The sequence below is a fragment of the Tamandua tetradactyla genome, chromosome 3 (genome assembly GCF_023851605.1).
Source record: "Tamandua tetradactyla isolate mTamTet1 chromosome 3, mTamTet1.pri, whole genome shotgun sequence".
Taxonomy (NCBI): domain Eukaryota; kingdom Metazoa; phylum Chordata; class Mammalia; order Pilosa; family Myrmecophagidae; genus Tamandua; species Tamandua tetradactyla.
The window spans coordinates 129,528,304-129,545,266 of NC_135329.1; the positions used below are offsets into that span (position 1 = coordinate 129,528,304).

General features: G+C 40.0%; 1 protein-coding gene across 9 annotated transcripts in view; it reads left to right on the forward strand.

Annotated features, from left to right (window-relative positions):
- The window catches only part of TANC1 (tetratricopeptide repeat, ankyrin repeat and coiled-coil containing 1), a 267,329-nt gene that overhangs the window by 41,466 nt on the left and 208,900 nt on the right, over nt 1-16,963 (forward strand). For 8 of the 9 annotated variants that reach the window (XM_077153922.1, XM_077153923.1, XM_077153928.1 and 5 more), the window contains one exon: nt 3,881-3,981. The exons of the other annotated variant lie outside the window; for it this stretch is intronic. The gene's annotated coding sequence lies outside the window, so the exon portion shown is untranslated. The remainder of the gene's footprint in view (nt 1-3,880; nt 3,982-16,963) is intronic. 9 annotated transcript variants of the gene reach the window in all.

A 16,963-nucleotide genomic window follows, 5' to 3' on the forward strand; every position in this document is an offset into this window, starting at 1 on the left:
CCATCTGTCACCAAAACTTTTTTCATTTCCCCAAATAGATACTCTGCACCCATTAATTCTCCACCCCTCCTCCCCTCCCCAGGCTCTGGTAACTTCCCGTCTTCTTTCTGTCTATGAATTTGTCTATTCCAGATATTTTATATAAATAGGATCACACTGTGTTTGTCCTTTTGTCTGGCATATGTCAGTTAGCATAGTGTTTTCGAAATTCATCCATGTTGTAGTATGTATCAATACTTCATGCCTCTTTATGGCTGAAGAATATTCCACTGAATGGATAATACCACATTTTGGTTATCTATTCATTTGTTGATGGTTTCCACCTTTTCATATTGTGAATAATGCTGCTATGAACATTGATATACAAGAATCTGTTTGAAAATGAGTATGAGTTCTGAATTATTATACTGATATTTCTTTTAGCTCCCAGTACCTTAGAGCAGCTGGAAATGAAAGGCTAAAATTGTGGAACTGTAACCCATACCAAATTCTGAAATCTGTTCTACAACAAATTGTTGTGATGTACGTTGAAATTCATTGCTATTATGTATGAATGTTATTCAAAGAGAAGGAGGATTATAACAGAGAAGGTAGGATTTAACAAATGAGTATGACAGCTGAATCATTACATTGATATTTCTGTTGGTCTCCAGGGTCTTAGAGCAGCTAGAAGAAAAAATGAAAAATCATGGAGCTGTAACCCATACCAAACTTTAAAATCTGTTCTAATAACTACATATTAAAATGTACTTGGAAATTTATTGCTTTTTTTGCCTATATGTTTTATTTCACAATAAAAAAAAAAACATTTAAAAAAAAAAGGAATCTGTTCAAGTCCCTGCTTACAATTCTTTGGGAAATATACCTAGAAGTGGGGATGGGGGATGGTTATATAGTAATTCTGTATTTAGGTTTTTGAGGAACCACCAACCTGTTTTCCACAGAGGCTTTGCCGTGTCTTCTTTATAAAAGTATTTTGAAGTAAGTTATAAACATCAGTACATACCACTCCCCACCCCTATCCCCGAAAAGCAAACGATAACCTGTTTAACATGTAATTGTTATAGTCTCTGCCAAGTTCGCAGTTGATAGTTTCTTTGGTTGTACCCTGTTGAGCACAAAACACGGTAAAAAGTTGGCAGAGGGTGTAGGTAATGCGGGCACTTTCCTGGTGATCACAGATGTGTCTGTCCAGCTGGCCACGTTTGATTGAAGAAATGGATCTGTACCGATGGGCACTGGGGCTTTGGGGGCCTGTAGGCCTGCAGGACACAACAACTCTTTTCCTGGCATTCATGTCCAGTGTATCAAACAATTCAAACAGTTCTTCCCAATGTGGGTACTTATAGGGACAGCCAGGAGGGATGGGGAGTCTGGTGGGACAGTCCAGAGCTGCTGCTGCTGTAATGTAAAGCTCTTGAGCACTGAATTGCAGGGAGCTGAGAGCTCTTACCCGGCCATTCTCCTCTGCCTTGATCTGTGGGAAAATATACAGACTTGGAGGAGCGAGGGGCTTTCGTTCTGGAGGACGCTAGGAGGATTGATCTGCTCATCAATCAGGAGAATGTGTAATTATGCAGAAAGGACAGAAGTCACTCTCTGAAGGCCGCAGACTTGGGGATTTGCCCAGAAGAGGACCTCACAGCTGCTAACAGTAGCCCTATTCAGTTTGGTTGCATAATGATTTAAAAACTAATCAGGAACCAAAGCCTGAGACAGGGGGATGAACACAAATATCTTGTTGACAAAGCAAACATCTACATTTTGTCAGCTAGGAAGTTGCTCAGGAAGGTCAGAGTGATGTAACGGTGCACGCCAAGCTTTCATCGCCCGAGACTTATGGGCCCCCAGGTACCATCTGCAGCTCCCTGAAGCCTTAAAATCACTTCCTATAAATTAAATCATAAGTTAGTATTGAGAATGAGTATGGTAGCCATTCCAGAAGTAAAAGCAGATAAAGGAAATTTCCACTGGGGTTAGCTGTTTCCTCTTCCTCCTTTGCTTTATAAATAAACCTGAGAGTAATTATTTTGGTCAGCTTCTTTCTTGTTTAGTAATAGAATATTGTTTCCTCCCTCAAGTAGCCATCTAAAGTAAACTTCCCTTCTCTTAAGCTTGCACAACTGCAGTTATCCCTATCCAAGCTAGTGTCAGCTGGATATTTTTCGTAAACTGTCTTACTATTTTGGGTTTTTTTTTTTTTAAGGAGGAGGAAATAGTGTTTGTGTCCCCCTTTGTTTTCTTTCCTCAAAGGAAGATTTGTTCTGGGAAGGCAGTGGGAGAGGGGCTACTGCCCAGTCTTGATCAAAAGAAAAAAAATTTTGTGTACATATCCTATGTAAGTGGCTGAATACATATTTTTTTTTTTTTTTTTTTTTTGGCATGGGTAGGCACCAGGAATCGAACCCGGGTCTCCAACATAGCAAGCAAGAATTCTGCCACTGTGCCACCATTGCCTGCCCCAAATATATATCTTAATTATACTTGTATTAATACTTCATTAGTATTAAAAGCATTTCAAGTCTGAGTGCAGGGTCTGCTATACTCATCCTTTTATTAAAAAATTATTGGAGACCTGCAAGGGTAGTTCAGTGATAGAATTCTCACCTGCCATGCAGGAGACCCGGGGGTTTGATTCCCGGTCCATCCACTTCCCCAAAAAACAAACAAACAAGCAAAACAAGCAAACAAAAAACAGAAAAAATAAAAATTCAACAAATGGCGCTGCAATAACAGGATATTCACATGGAAAAATAATGAAATGTGACCCTGCCATACAGCATACAAAAAAATGTTATTGGCCTACCCCTGTGCCAGGCCCTGAGCATTCAGTGTGGATGGTACAGCCTTGGTTTTCAGAGAGACACACAAAAGTATCGTTTCCAGAGATGTGGGTGGAGTGTGTTAGAAAAGAGAGGGAGGGACAGCTTCTTGCAGGAGGTAATTCTTGAGCAAAATCTCAAGGGAGTAGTCAGGTGAGGTGGGTAGGGTTGAGAGGCTATAATAAGCCGAGGAATGGAAGATAAATGGTCTGCTGTTCCGGGGAACAGAATAGTAATGTGTGAATGGAGTGGGGCAGTGTAGAAAGGTAGCCTTAGGGAGGGGTGATGGAAGGGTCAGTTTGAAATAGGAGCACAGAAAAGCCAGGGAGGTGCCTATGGATAAGTTGGTAGGTAAAGAGCAAGAGCAGGAAGCTGGTGATAACATATGAAGCCTGCTTGCTCTGGTTTTCTGTGTGACGTGGGAGAAAAAGTGTCCTTTGCTAGGACAGGGCTGAGGAGAGACATTGAGATGTGCAGCATCAGCCTGCAGTGGTGCAGTTCTCTGTGGTCTTTTGGGCTGGGGGGTTAGGTGTGGAGAAGCAGAGATGTGGTATTGATTCCAGTGGGTGTGACGAAAGCAGATGGTTGCAGAGGATCGAGGATGCTGGCAAGGAGTCGGATGATCAGTGATTTGATCAGCACTGTTAGGGAATGGGGGGCAACACTCCCAAGGGACAGCAGAGAGCAGGCACCATGGGAGTGAGGAGCAGTGAGAGCTGGGAGGGTAGGATGGTGTAGTCATCAGGCGGGACCACCGGGTAGTAATGTCTGACTGCAGAGCTGTGGCCCTGGAAATGGCTAACTCAGTCTGGAAGGGCCAAGGATTAAAGGTCTAGTATGGTAATGGTAGTAATTATAGTGATAATCGCTGTCATTTCTTAAGTGTTGACTATGTGCTAGTTAATTTGCTAACCCCACGAATAGGTACTATTACTGGTATTTTAGAGGTGAGGAAACTGAGGTGCAGCTTGAGGTCACACAGTTAATAAATGATGGAGTTAGGCTTCTAATCCAGATTGTCCAAGCCCCATTTAATCCCTGTACCTTTGTTCCTTTAGGTGCTGACGGTTGGACAAGAACATCTTTCAGGAGTAAAGGGAAATTGTGAGCTCAGCTCCCCCTCTCTGTTCGGTAAAAGAGGGGAACTTACCAAAAATAGGTAAGCGACAGCTGAGAATTGGGGTAGAGGGTGGTATAACTGAGCAGTAAGAGCCTCACAGGAGGTGGCGTTTCTACTTGAAGCTGGTAGAGAAATGGGCTGGAGAATGTCCAGTGTCTCCGTGAGCCCAGACCTAGGCCTGCAGCCCACCTCTGCCAAGGCCTCCAGGTGGAGGGGGGACCTGCCAGAGGTGGTGGAGGACCAGAATGATTGTCATTACCACTTGTGAAATGTTTTCCCTGTACAAAGTGTAGGCATTTATTAAACATTGAATGCATTCTGGGGATTTTGCTAAGTGCTGTGCCTGTTTTCATTTAATCCTTACTTTTAGAAATGAGGTAAACCCTGTTGTCCAGATGAGGAATCTCAGGTTTAAAGAGATTAGGCAGTTTGCCCGAGGCCATATATCCAGAAAATGGTGGTGACTGGGCTCTACCTGATCCCTCTGACTCTAAAGCCCTTGGAGATTTAACAGTGGAAATGATGCGGTACTGTACCGGAGGATGCGGTGTAGAGAAAGGGGGTCGTCGATAGAGGGAGAGCCTGGGATGGGAGAATTGCTGATTGAGGAGAGGAGGGTGGGGGGCCAGGGAAGCAGTAAGACCACCGGGCTGGGAGGTTCATGGAACGAGCTCTGCTGCAGGGTCTCCTGTGGGCATGCTCTGTTGGAGCTGACGCAGAGTCTGGGCAACACTGACCAAGTCTCAGAAAGGGCTGGGGGTTGCAGAGAAGCATATGGGCGCAGCGTGGGAATGTCCATGTGATCTTGGTGTCAGAAGATTTTCCCCAGATTGGGACCTTCAGGGGGCTGGAGGTGGGGACAGTGCAGAGATGGGGCTCAGCCTGTACCTCTTTCTAATCTTCCTCCTCCTGCTGCTGAATTGCCTGGGGAGGGGGGGAGCTGGGCTGTTGGATAAACCTGAATTCAGCAGCCTGATCTACAACTGAGGTGCATAAATATGGGGAGGAGGAGGCGGCAGTGGGGAGGATTTAATATTATTCTGATGCTGACAGAGCAAATACCGCAGGTAAGGGCAAATCATGGCCTTTGTAGACATCACCACCTTGCAAACACTTTGCTGCAGATTTTCTTTTTTAGCAGATCAGCCTGAGATCTATATGTCTGGAAGTGGATTTTACCTGGCCTCTTGTAGATTTTTTGAGGTTGTAACCTAAAACTCCTTCAGTGGTGGCCACTGGCGTTTGTTATCCCCGGTGGAGATGTGGGCCTATCTCAGCTATTTGGATTTAGTGAGGTGTTTGTGAAGTGATCTAAGCTGTTTATAGTGGAAATGCAAGCTCTCCTGAGAGTTCCTGTTATCATTTTAGTTTGTGTTTACTTTGGATTCAGCAGAATTCTTTTATTCTCCTGCTATAGTGGGTTTAAATTCTGTGGTGAAAGGCAGGCTCTGCTTGAGCAAAGCTTTCTTTGTGGCAGTGGCGACCGTGGAGAGCATGATCTGTGATTATATAATAACTATGAATAAATAATAAGATGTTCTCACAGCAGGTCCTGTAAGGGCAGCCTGGGGGTCAGCATCATTAGGGATTAAGTTGCATGGCAGTAAAATTTTGCAGCTGTCAGACATGTAGCAGATTCACTATAACCTCCAGGTGTAAATAGACCTTCATCAGCATCCTTAGAAAGTGCTGGGAGGATTCCTAGCAGTCTTGGTGCTGTCCATCAAAAGTTCTTTGCAAAGCCTTGTTCCTGGCTTGGATAAGTTATACCCCCAATAGGTGGGTGGATTGTAGAGAGCTTTACGACAATTCTTTCGAAGAATAGAGTGTGTATGTATATGCTCAGCAGTCCAAATTCTGATTCATCATTTAACTGTCTCCTGTTCTGTCCTTTTTCACCTGTGCCGCACACTGTCCTAAGGGGCTAGGTAGAATGAGGCAAAATTGCTTCAAGGTATTGATAAGTCCGAAGTGGCCCTTACTTTTGGGAATGTTATGGCTAGCATTATAATGAGCACTTATCTTCTGTGCCATGCCCACAGGCACATTAACAAGCTCCTTGAGATCTGGGGTTTGTCTTTTGTTCACTTGTATGTCTCTCAGCCAGGAATGGTGCCTGGAGAATAGTAGGCGCCCAAGTGAGTGCACTTAATGCAGGTGAGGCTTCTAAGGCACAGAGAGTTAAATTGTCTAGCAAAACTATTAATACAGGGATTCCTTGATGATAGGTAGATGAAGAAATTAGATGGCATGGAGAATAATGGTTCATCTTCAGAACTCCCTCATTGAAAATGTGTACTATGGTATTAGAGGTATCTTGAGTTTTACAAAAGTAAATTTCTCCACTGGGAGGGTGGGGTAGGGGGAGAAATTGGAATAATAGTGTTATGAGGATTAAATGGGAAAGAACTTAGAACAGTGCTGCATGTTGTTAAGTGCTACATGTGTTTGAAAATTTGCCTTGCATGTCATTTATTTTTTGAAGAATGTTTCATTGCTTAATTTTGAAGTAAAGACAAAATGTTTCTTAAACTATGAAACTGTCTTTAAGAGTAGACCTAATGAGTAAATATAATTGAGAGAGAGAATAGGAAAGCTAAGAGTAGATTCTGAAGTCTGATTATAGTAATAAGATGTTACCATCTAAACACTATATGAATACAGAATATTCTATTTGCTAAAAAACTAGAATACAATATTTTAGAAGACATTGTTGATAGGGCACCAAGAAAGTGTATTATGAGAAGGATTCTTTAGTCCAGTAGCCTTCAAACTTTTTTGACACTGCAGTTCTAACAATAAAATACTTTTTTTCCCCACCTGCCACATTTGTTTATTTATGAATTATGATCATGTATTTCTGTAGTAATAAGTAATTTGCATGATGAAATACACAAAATAGAAATAAAAAGGATGAGAACAGTGAATGTAATTAAACTCATATTTTTTTCTGCACCCCAGGAGGTCACTTTGCACCCCCCCTTTTGAAACGCACCCCCCCCACTTTTGAAACAGCCTGTTTAGAAGACTGAGAGGAAATACATAGCAGTTTTTGAAGGAGAGTTTGCTAGTTTTTCGCAGTTGTATGTGGATGAGAGACTGACAGTGAGGTATACTGGGCAGATTGAGTATAGGAAGTTTTGGGGAGTAAATCAGAAAGCTATCCCTGGCCATCTGTCTAAAAATGTCAGTCAGGTAATCACAGACCAAACTCTTAAGAATTAAAGTGCCCTTATTAGAACTGCCAAATCACTCCCTCATGATTGATTATGCTGGACATGCTGAAATAGAGGAAGAATATATAGATCATATAGAAGGTATGCACAATTGTTTTTAACTTTGAAAGGTATTTCAGGTATTTGAAAGAAATAGATATAAGTTGAGTGTTAAGGAAGCCAAGTTAATCACTTGGAAGGGAGAAAGTAGGAATGAGATGGAAATACTGCCCTCGACCTTGACAGGAGGTGTTGGGGCGGATAGAGCACAGTGAGGAGACAGCTTTCGTCCCAGCTCCAGGTTAGGGGTGGAATCAGTGGAGAGACTGGGGTTGGGGGCGGTGAGAATTCCAGAAAGGCAGGAGCAGAGCCCCGGAGTGGGGCTCACTTACTGTTGTTATTGTGCAATGTCGGCTGATAAATTAGTGTTTAATTTCCCCACAAATTAACGTTTTCTAAGATTATTCAATACTTTACCTGTTCTGGATAGAAATTATCACGTGAGATGAGACTATCAAGTTAACAAACATATTGTCTGCTTGCTCTTGTCCTGTAGAGGACTCTGAGGTGGAATTCATGAGCCTTGCAACATCAGTAACCACCTCAGGCCAATGAGCGGTAATGAATGTGGAATATGGGGGGGGTGGGGTTACCCTGGGGTGGCCGATCACAATTTCTTCTTGATCTCTGAGGCTGGGTTTAATTACTGTACTATGTTGGAGATTTCAGACAAATGTAGAATTCACACTGTTGTTTATTGAAGAACCAAAAGCAGGCTGTAGAAAGAAATGATTGCCCAGAGCTTCATTTTCATTTGAGAGTGCTCAAAACTATGCCCTTAGTACCAAATGAAGGTGGCATTCGGCAGCATATCAACAGTGATGGCATCTTCTTGATTATCCCCAAATCAAATATCTAAGTGTTATTGGAGTATCGTGAGAAGCATTTCACAACAAGAGAAAAAACACCTCTGCTGGAAATAGGATGAACTGGCAGGCCAGATATTAAAGAACCAGAAGAAATAGGAGATATGGACTCCTGACAGGTATATCCCCTTAGGAAATTCTTTAAAAGATGGGATGTGGAGGTGTATCTAGTCTTTGGCAGTATTCAGCACTGGAAAATTTTAATCATGATATCATTCAGGGAATACTATTAGTATTCCCATCTTTAATTTTATACAAGAAGTGCTTGGTCACTTTCATAAATAATGTGTTGATTTATTTGTGGCTTAGATGGGGAATTTGAGAAACTGCAATAGTTGGCAAATCCTTAAGTGACAGGAGTAGAATTCATAACTAATAAAATAAAGGTTTATACTTGCTGGGAAACATTGAGAAAAGTAGACTAACTAAAAGAGTGAATCAAGGAAAAGCTATGCTGATTCCAGAAACATTACTCATTAAGGGAATGCATTCATAACCCTTCCTTACCCTTGATTGAGAAGCCGTGGGAGTCTCCAGTGGGGCAGGCTGCCCATAAATCCTATGATTTATTAGTCTTCCTCACCATAGTTTATGCATAAAGAATTTAACACTAACCGTGGTTCTAGTTTACAGATTATAATCTGCCAAATCCTATTCTGAGGTTTTAGGGGAGGGAAAACATTCAGAATGAAGAGCTTTTAAAAATTTTCTGAGTGACCTTTGGCAGATCACTTGTTCATATTGGGATTCAATTTCCTCATCTGAAAATGAAAGGAAGGCTTGTTGGAATAATTTCCTAAAGCCTCTTATGATTTTAAATGATTTTGAAAGAGAAGTATAATGTAGGGGAAATTTATTCAACACTTACTATGTATGTTCCAGGTGTTCTATGTACAATGATTATTTATAAATAATCATGCCATTACATATGATTATTTATAATCTTACCCATGAGGTGTAGGATATTGTTATTCCCATTTTACAAATGAGGGTGAGTAGCATAGGCAAGCTGAGTAGCTGCCATTAATAGGTGGTTGAGCCGGAATACAATGTGAAACGGTCATAATAATAGTAAATGGTTTGTTATGAATTTAGAATGAAATGAAAAGTCTTTCATAGGTTAATTAGATATAAAACTTTTAAAATACCTCTGATTATATCGGAAGAGGAAATTCTCATTTTTTGGATTGAGAGAATTTGGTGGTGGTAGTCCTGACACCAGAAATTTCCCTGTCATACTGAGCTTCAAACTAGCTTTGACAGAGAGAAGACATCAAATTCAAATTCACCTTTTAAAAAAATGATAGTGCTAATAATGGAGAATGTGACTTAAATATGTGCCTGCAGTGAGCTTCTTGACTAGACAGTCGATAGACTTGCCTGCCTGCTCAGAGGCAGTGCTGGATCGCCACGCTTCCATGGAGGGGGCTTGTTCCCTTATAACAACCTAATCAAGAAGACCCGAGTATGTGCTTCCAGAGGGAAGCTTGGCACCAAAGAAGGAAGTATGGGCTGGACCCCACATCGCTAACTTCTCTTCCCAAGTTTCACTTTTGCTTTTAGGAAGGGATGAGTGAAGAGTCAGGGGTGAGGCCCCGGGTGGTCAGCTCGAGGAGTGCTTTCTTCATGGAAGGAATCAGGAACCCGACAGACACCCATAATAAATCCTGATAAATGCTGTTCTGTTTCACCAAGGCCAGTATCATTCTGGTTAAGTTGATTCCATCTGTCTGAGATGTTGGTAAAAGTTGGATTTTAAAAAAAAAGCCGAACTCTTGCTGCTGAGACTGAAGCTGTTGTCTTGATTTTACGAGAAGCCCAAGTAAAATAGTCTAGCATGAATTATTTATTGATATTCTAAGAGAGTCATTGTGATTCTGCTAATAGTAGTGTTCTTCAGAGACTGAATTCAAGCACACGCCTTTGGAACTGTAAAATACCTTTGTACTTTTCACGTTTCTTTGGGAGAAGATTTCATGTAAACAGAGTGCCACTTCCCATCATGGCTATTGAAGATCATCATGCAAGAGACCCAGTTTTAGATTTCTTTCCCTTCATACACTCCTTTTTCCCCTGATAGGTGAGGAAGGAAGACAGAAAATTTTTGTGGGCAAGTGGCTTGTCAGATGCTAATGTAATATTTTAATTCAACATGTAAAGCAAATTTGCCCACCTAAATTATTCACAGGAATTACAAAACTTGTCATTTAGAGTAGATGTTGGAATATTCAGGTCATTTAGAAGGCTGTGGTTAAAAATAAAATGACCTAAATTTCTAACTCTACCTTTTTTTTCTAAGGAAGTTTAAACTTTTAATTTTTATTTGACGCTGGTCCTAATACTGTTTCTATAGGGAAGTGTAATAGCTACTCTTTCAGTGTTTTAAATAAAGAAAAACTCTTCTCTGGTTCTTTCTCATAATGCATATGGCTTTATTTTTTAGCCATGTTGTATAAGTTCTGTATCTTTTCTGACACAGGAAGCATATATAAATGAGTCACAGAAACTGGAGGTGGTTAGGAAGTGACTTTCCTCCAAGAAACAATGAAGACAATTCATTGATTGTTCTGATCACTGCTTTTCTGCTTTAAAGAAAGGAGCATTTGAAACATGAACTTGTCCCAATCCAATTTTGAGTTGGGGCAGTAATTAGAGCATAAAATGTTGAAAATCAATTATGCATTTAGGGAGGATGAAACAGGCTGACATATTGAAGGCATTATTGTACTCTGCTCAGTGGACAAAGCAGGACATTGACATTCTATTTCTGCGGTAAAATTGTGTCCCAAGGGGGTGAGACACAGATGATAACACATCCTGATGTACCCAAACTTCACAGAACATGAGAATATTTATAAAATTCTTGCCATTTGTCCTGGGAAAAAGTTCTGTCTTAAAAATGGACTCGACCTTTTTTGTTGACTGATAAGCAGAGAATTTAATATTTTCTTTTATACATGCTTGGCTCTGATTTACAGCAGTGTGGTACATTTGCCAGCTATTGTACATTCCGCATGCCATTTTGATGGTAAGATATTTAAAAGAGACACTTGAGAGTAACTTCACTGAGCCGGACAGTGCTGACTGCACTCCATAGCAGCTGGTGGATTTGCAGGCTACCCGCCTGGATGCCATCTTATTTCCATTTTATAGGCAAGACACCTGAGACACCTGAGGATACACTAAAGCCCCATGGTGGGAAGCAGCAGATCTGGGGTCACAGTCTCTTTCTGTCTCCTGGTTCCATAGCTTTCCTCACCCTGCTTAATAAATATTTGTGGTTTGTGTATAGGCACCGTGGACTGGGAGGACCAGACTTTATACTCAAAGGAATAATTATTCCAGTCCTTAGAGTTTCTTCCCGTCTGGTTTGTAGATTGAAGTTTTGCAAATTTTGCCATTTTGCCATCCTGCCAGTCTGGTTTGTAGACCTGGATTGTAGATGAGATGATTTTGCTCGAAGCTGTTTTTCAGTGAATTTTAAAAACATTTATCTTTACCCCATTTGATCCCTGGAGTATAAAAATACATGTCAGCTGGTGTACGTATCCTTCTTTTTTTCTTTTTAAGAGGCATAAACTATGTATTTTCACTTTGATCTTTCCTTTTTTAGTCTTTTGTAGAAAATTTTTTTTCCCCTACCAGGAAGAATGACGAGTGTTTGAGAACTGGTCCCTTACCTATCAGTTAGCAGTGGGAATAAGAAATAAATCAAGGAGCATGATAGTTCTCCTACCTCACGTTTGGGTTGGTACTTAGAATGTAATATTGAAAATATAAAATGTACTGAACCATTTTGAGTTTTCAATAATATTTAAAGAAATCTGTTAGGTCAAACAAACATTTGTGTCAAAAGGCAATTGTGTGGGTGGGCCATGATGGCTCAGCAGGCAGAGTTCTTGCCTGTCATGCCAGAGACCTGGTTTCAGTTCCTGGTGCCTGCCCATGTAAAAAACATAAGTAAAAAGTTTATTAAAAAAAAAAAAAAGAAAAGGCAATCGTTTATTTAACCAGTACCCGAGTTAGTGGAGTTTCTTCCTGGAGAGAGCTAGGTGCAATCTTTTGACTCAAGATTGTGAATTCTCAGGGGCTGACCTGGTGTATGTTAGAGAATAAAAAATTGTGGTGTTACATATTTCTGACAAATAAAATAAAAAAAGATAAGATGGTGGAAAAATTTGTGGTGGTTCTCAGAAGAATGCAATATAAACTGGATATATCTTCTTGTTTATTTTTCTAAGATTATTGCTGTGTTCAAAGTAGTCTAAAATTCGATTATATTTTACATATGTGTTTTTAAATGAAAGACATGTAGAAGCCTTAGAAAGTGACAGAATGTAGAAATTTAAAAATAAGGCCCTGCTTGGAACATGCTTCGTGTGTGTGTGTGTGTGTGTGTGTGTGTGTGTACACACTTAAGCACATTTTGAATACTATTACGGAACAGAAGTGGAGATCAAAACCTCTTCTCAAATGTTGCCCAACATCCCACAGTTCAAAGGTAGCCAGTTACATGATGTTTGGCAGGAAGCCTCCTGTTCTGTGTATTTGTTGAGAGAAAACAGAGAACGAGGAGTCTTTCTTCATTCTGTAATGAAGGAAGAACAGCTAACTCTTGTAAACAGGTATTAAAAGTTGATCCCACTGGCCTCGTGCTGCATTAGCTACAGACGCATTCCCATGAGGCATTGAGATTGAAAAGAAAGCCCAATGTTGTGCTGCATGGTCGTTATAATAACTAATTCTGTTCTTCCCAAACCATTCAGGGATATGCAATGTGCCGCTTTTGAGAATATGAACTCATAGAGCACTTGGAGTCATCAGGATCATTAACTTAATTCTACCCAATAGCAGAGGACCAAATTCTATAGGCTTTAGTAATTCTTAAGTTGTATCTGCACAGCTTTCATCATATGCCATTTTATTTTTGATTGCAAAATAATTTGGTAGATAACTTTAGAATGTTAAAGCTGTAGGGCAAAAGTTTGAAACCCATATGCCTTCAGGGGCCAGGAGGTAGTAATAGTTAATATTTATAGAGCAGTTAACTAGGTATCAGGCACAGCTCTAAGTACTTACAGTAATAACACACTTACCCTCACACTGGCTCTGTGAGGGAGGCACTACTGATATCCCAGTTTTGTATATGGGAAACTGAGGATCAGAGAGCTGAATTACTTACCCAAGATAGTATGGCTAATATGTGGCAGAACTGGGATTCCAACTCAGAAGTTTCAGCTCCCCGGCTAACCTCCTTAGAGCTACTGGGTATGCAGAGTTGAAATGGACTGGGAAATGAAAATGACAGCCCAAGTGTGGAGAGAAAGCGAGCTTGATGGTACATAGCCTCCATGTTGGAGCTAATTGTAAGGGACTGGTGGAAGGAGAGGCTGCTCAGCTACTGTTGGTTGTTGCTGCCCCCTCATACTGCCAGCGCTTCCTAAGTTTCAAAAGAAGCTGGAAAACGTATGTGTAACCTCCTGAATGCCAAGTGTTGGCAAGCTAATTCAGTTAAAAACAAAACCAAACCTGTGGGCCTAGATGGAATACCTGTGGCCCATTAGTTTCAGATTTCTGTTCTGGGGTATCAAGATAATCTTTTCCTTATCCAGGCACCTAAACTCCTTGTACCCCTGTACTTGTCACTTGCCATAGTTTGGACCCGGGACAGCTGTCTGCTGATCTTTGCTTCCCCTGTTGCAACTTGTATGTGGCAATTTTCAGTAAATGTGTGCTGAGTGAATGAGTCTTTATAGCACTCATGATTTCCTCTGTGTGCTGGCCAAGGTTCGCTGACAGTCTAGTTTAAAACAAAGCAAAACCTAGTTGATGAACCCAGTTACATCCTTTCATGAGAGAACTTCGTAATTTATTGTTTGATTTTGGGCCCCTTTGAATTAATCGGACTGAATAAAATAGAACGTTCCAGATTTTTTTTTCCTTTCCTTTAGAAAGTCCCAACAAAGAAATTCAAATGTATGCTTGTGTAGAACATATACAAACCTGGGTTGCCTTATTTATATTTATGACCTTACTACATGCTGGGCACTGTGTTAAGGGTTTTATTTACATGCCTTGTTTCTTTTAATTTGGAGCCAGTTGATTAAGAATCTGTGAATTTAGATTGAATTTTAGAACTTGAAGGAATTGGGCATCATGTAATTTGCTGATTTTGCATATGAAGCTGTTCAGGGCCAACAGATTCAAGAGAATTGTTCAGATCAATATATTGGTTTTATTAATATAGCCAGAACCTTTTGGTTGTGCAATCTGTCACAACCCTCTTGAACATACGTATATATCTACAGATAAATGTATATTTTTAATTGAGAAATCTTCACACACATAACAGTTCAATCATATTATACAATCAGTGGCTCACAATATCATCACATAATTGTGTATTCATCACCATGATCATTTTTAGAACATCTGCATCACTCTAAAAAATGAAAGAATAGAAAAAAGAAAAAGCTCATTCATCCCATACCCCTTACCCCTCCCTCTCATTGACCACAAGTATTTCAATCTAGCAATTTATTTTACCCCTTGTCCCCCCTATTATTTATTTTTATCCATATTTTTTCTTATTTTATTAAAAAAAATTTCTGTTGTGAAAAATAACATACACAAAAGAACAATAAATTTCAAAGTAAACTAATGCAATTTGTTATAGAATAGTTTTCAGAGTTTGATATGGTTTACAGTTCCACAATTTTAGGTTTTTCCTTCTGGCTGCTGCAAGACTCTGGAGACTAAAAGAAATATTATCAGTATAATGATTCATCAGTCATACTCCTTTTTAAATCCTGTCATCTCTGTATAACTTTCTCCTTTGATCTTTCTCCCAATCTTTAGAGGTCCTCCCGTTTTTTTTTTTTTATTCTTATTGATAAATCCTACCATACAAGTGTTCCATACATGGTTTATAATCAGTAGCTCACAATATCATCACATAGTTGTGCATTCGTCATCCTGATCATTTTTCAGAACATTTGTGTTCTGAAAATGAAATAAAAAAGAAATAAAAAGAACGAAGAAAAACTCATAAATACCATATCCCTTACCCCTCCCTCTTTTTGATCACTAGTATTTCCATCTACCCAATTTATTTTAACCTTTATCCCCCTTATTATTTGTTCATTCTCCATCCATATTTTTTACTCATCTGTCCATACCCTAGATAGAAGGAGCATCAGATAACAAGGTTTTCACAATCACACAGTCACATTGTAAAAGCTATATAGTTACACAGTCTTCTTCAAGAATCAAGGCTACTGGAACACAGTTCAACAGTTTTAGGTACTTCCCTCTAGACATTACAATACACCATAAGCTAAAATGGGTCATCTATATAATATGTAAGAACAACCTTCAGGATAACCTCTCAACTCTGTTTGAAATCTCTCAGCCACTGAAACTTTATTTTGTCTGTTTTATCTCTTCCCTCTTTTGGCTTTCTCAATCCCATGATTCCTTGTCCTGGCTCATCCCTGGGAGTCAGGTTCTACATTGCCAGTGAGATTTACATCCCTGGGAGTCATGTCCCATGTAGAGGGAAGGCAGTAAGTTTACCTGCCAAGTTGGCTGAGAAAGAGAGGCACCACATCTGAGCAACAAAAGAGTTTCTCCGGGGATAACTCTTAGGCATAATCCTAAGTAGACATAGCTTCTCCTTTGCAGGAATAAGCTTCACAGAGGTGAGCCTCAAGATTGAGGGCTAAGCCCATTGAATTGGTCACACATACTTTTTCATTTATTTATTAAACGTCACATACAAACACAAACATTCTTACCATATGATCATTCTATTCTTTTTTTAAAATTTGTTTTATTTATTAAACATACCAACTGTTCTAGTTTGCTAGCTGCCGGAATGCAACACACCAGAGATGGATTGGCTTTTAATAAAAGGGGATTTATTTTGTTGGTTCTTCAGAGGAAAGGCAGCTAACTTTCCACTGAGGTTCTTTCTTACGTGGAAGGCACAAGATGGTCTCTGTTGGTCTTTCTCCAGGCCCCTGGGTTCCAACAACCTTCCCCGGGGTGACTTCTTTCTGCATCTCCAAAGGCCTGGGCTGAGCTGCTAGTGCTGAGATGAGGAATGCCGAGCTGCTAGGCTGTGCTACATAGCGTTCTCTCATTTAAGCACCAGTCAATTAAGTCAAACGTCACTCATTGCAGCAGACACGCCTCTTAGCTGACTGCAGATGTAATTAGCAACAGATGAGGTTCACGTACCATTGGCTTGTGTCCGCAGCAACAGAACTAGGTATGCTCACCTGGCCAAGTTGACAACTGAATCCAACTAACACACCAACATACACATTCTTACCAAATGATCATTCACAATATCATCACATCATTGTATAGTCATCATAATGATCATTTCTTAGAACATTTGCATCAATTCAGAAAAAGAAATAAAAAGAAAACAAAAAAATTCATACATACCATACCCCTTACCTCTCCCTTTCATTGATCACTAGCATTTCAATCTATTAAATTTATTTTAACATTTGTCTCCCCTATTTATTTATTTTCAATCCCTATGTTTTACGCATCTGTCCATAAGGTACATAAAAGAAGCATCGGACACAAGGGTTTTCACAGTCACACAGTCACATTGCAAAAGCTATATCATTATACAATCATCTTCAAGAAACATGGCTACTGGAACAGAGCTCTACATTTTCAGGTAGTTCTCTCCAGCCTCTCCATTACATCTTGACTAAAAGGGTGATATCTATATAACACATAAGAATAACCTCCAGGATAACCGCTCGACTTTGTTTGGAATCTCAGAGCCACTGACACTTTATTTTGTCTCATTTTGCTCTTCCCCCTTTTGGTTGAGAAGGTTTTCTCAATCCCTTAATG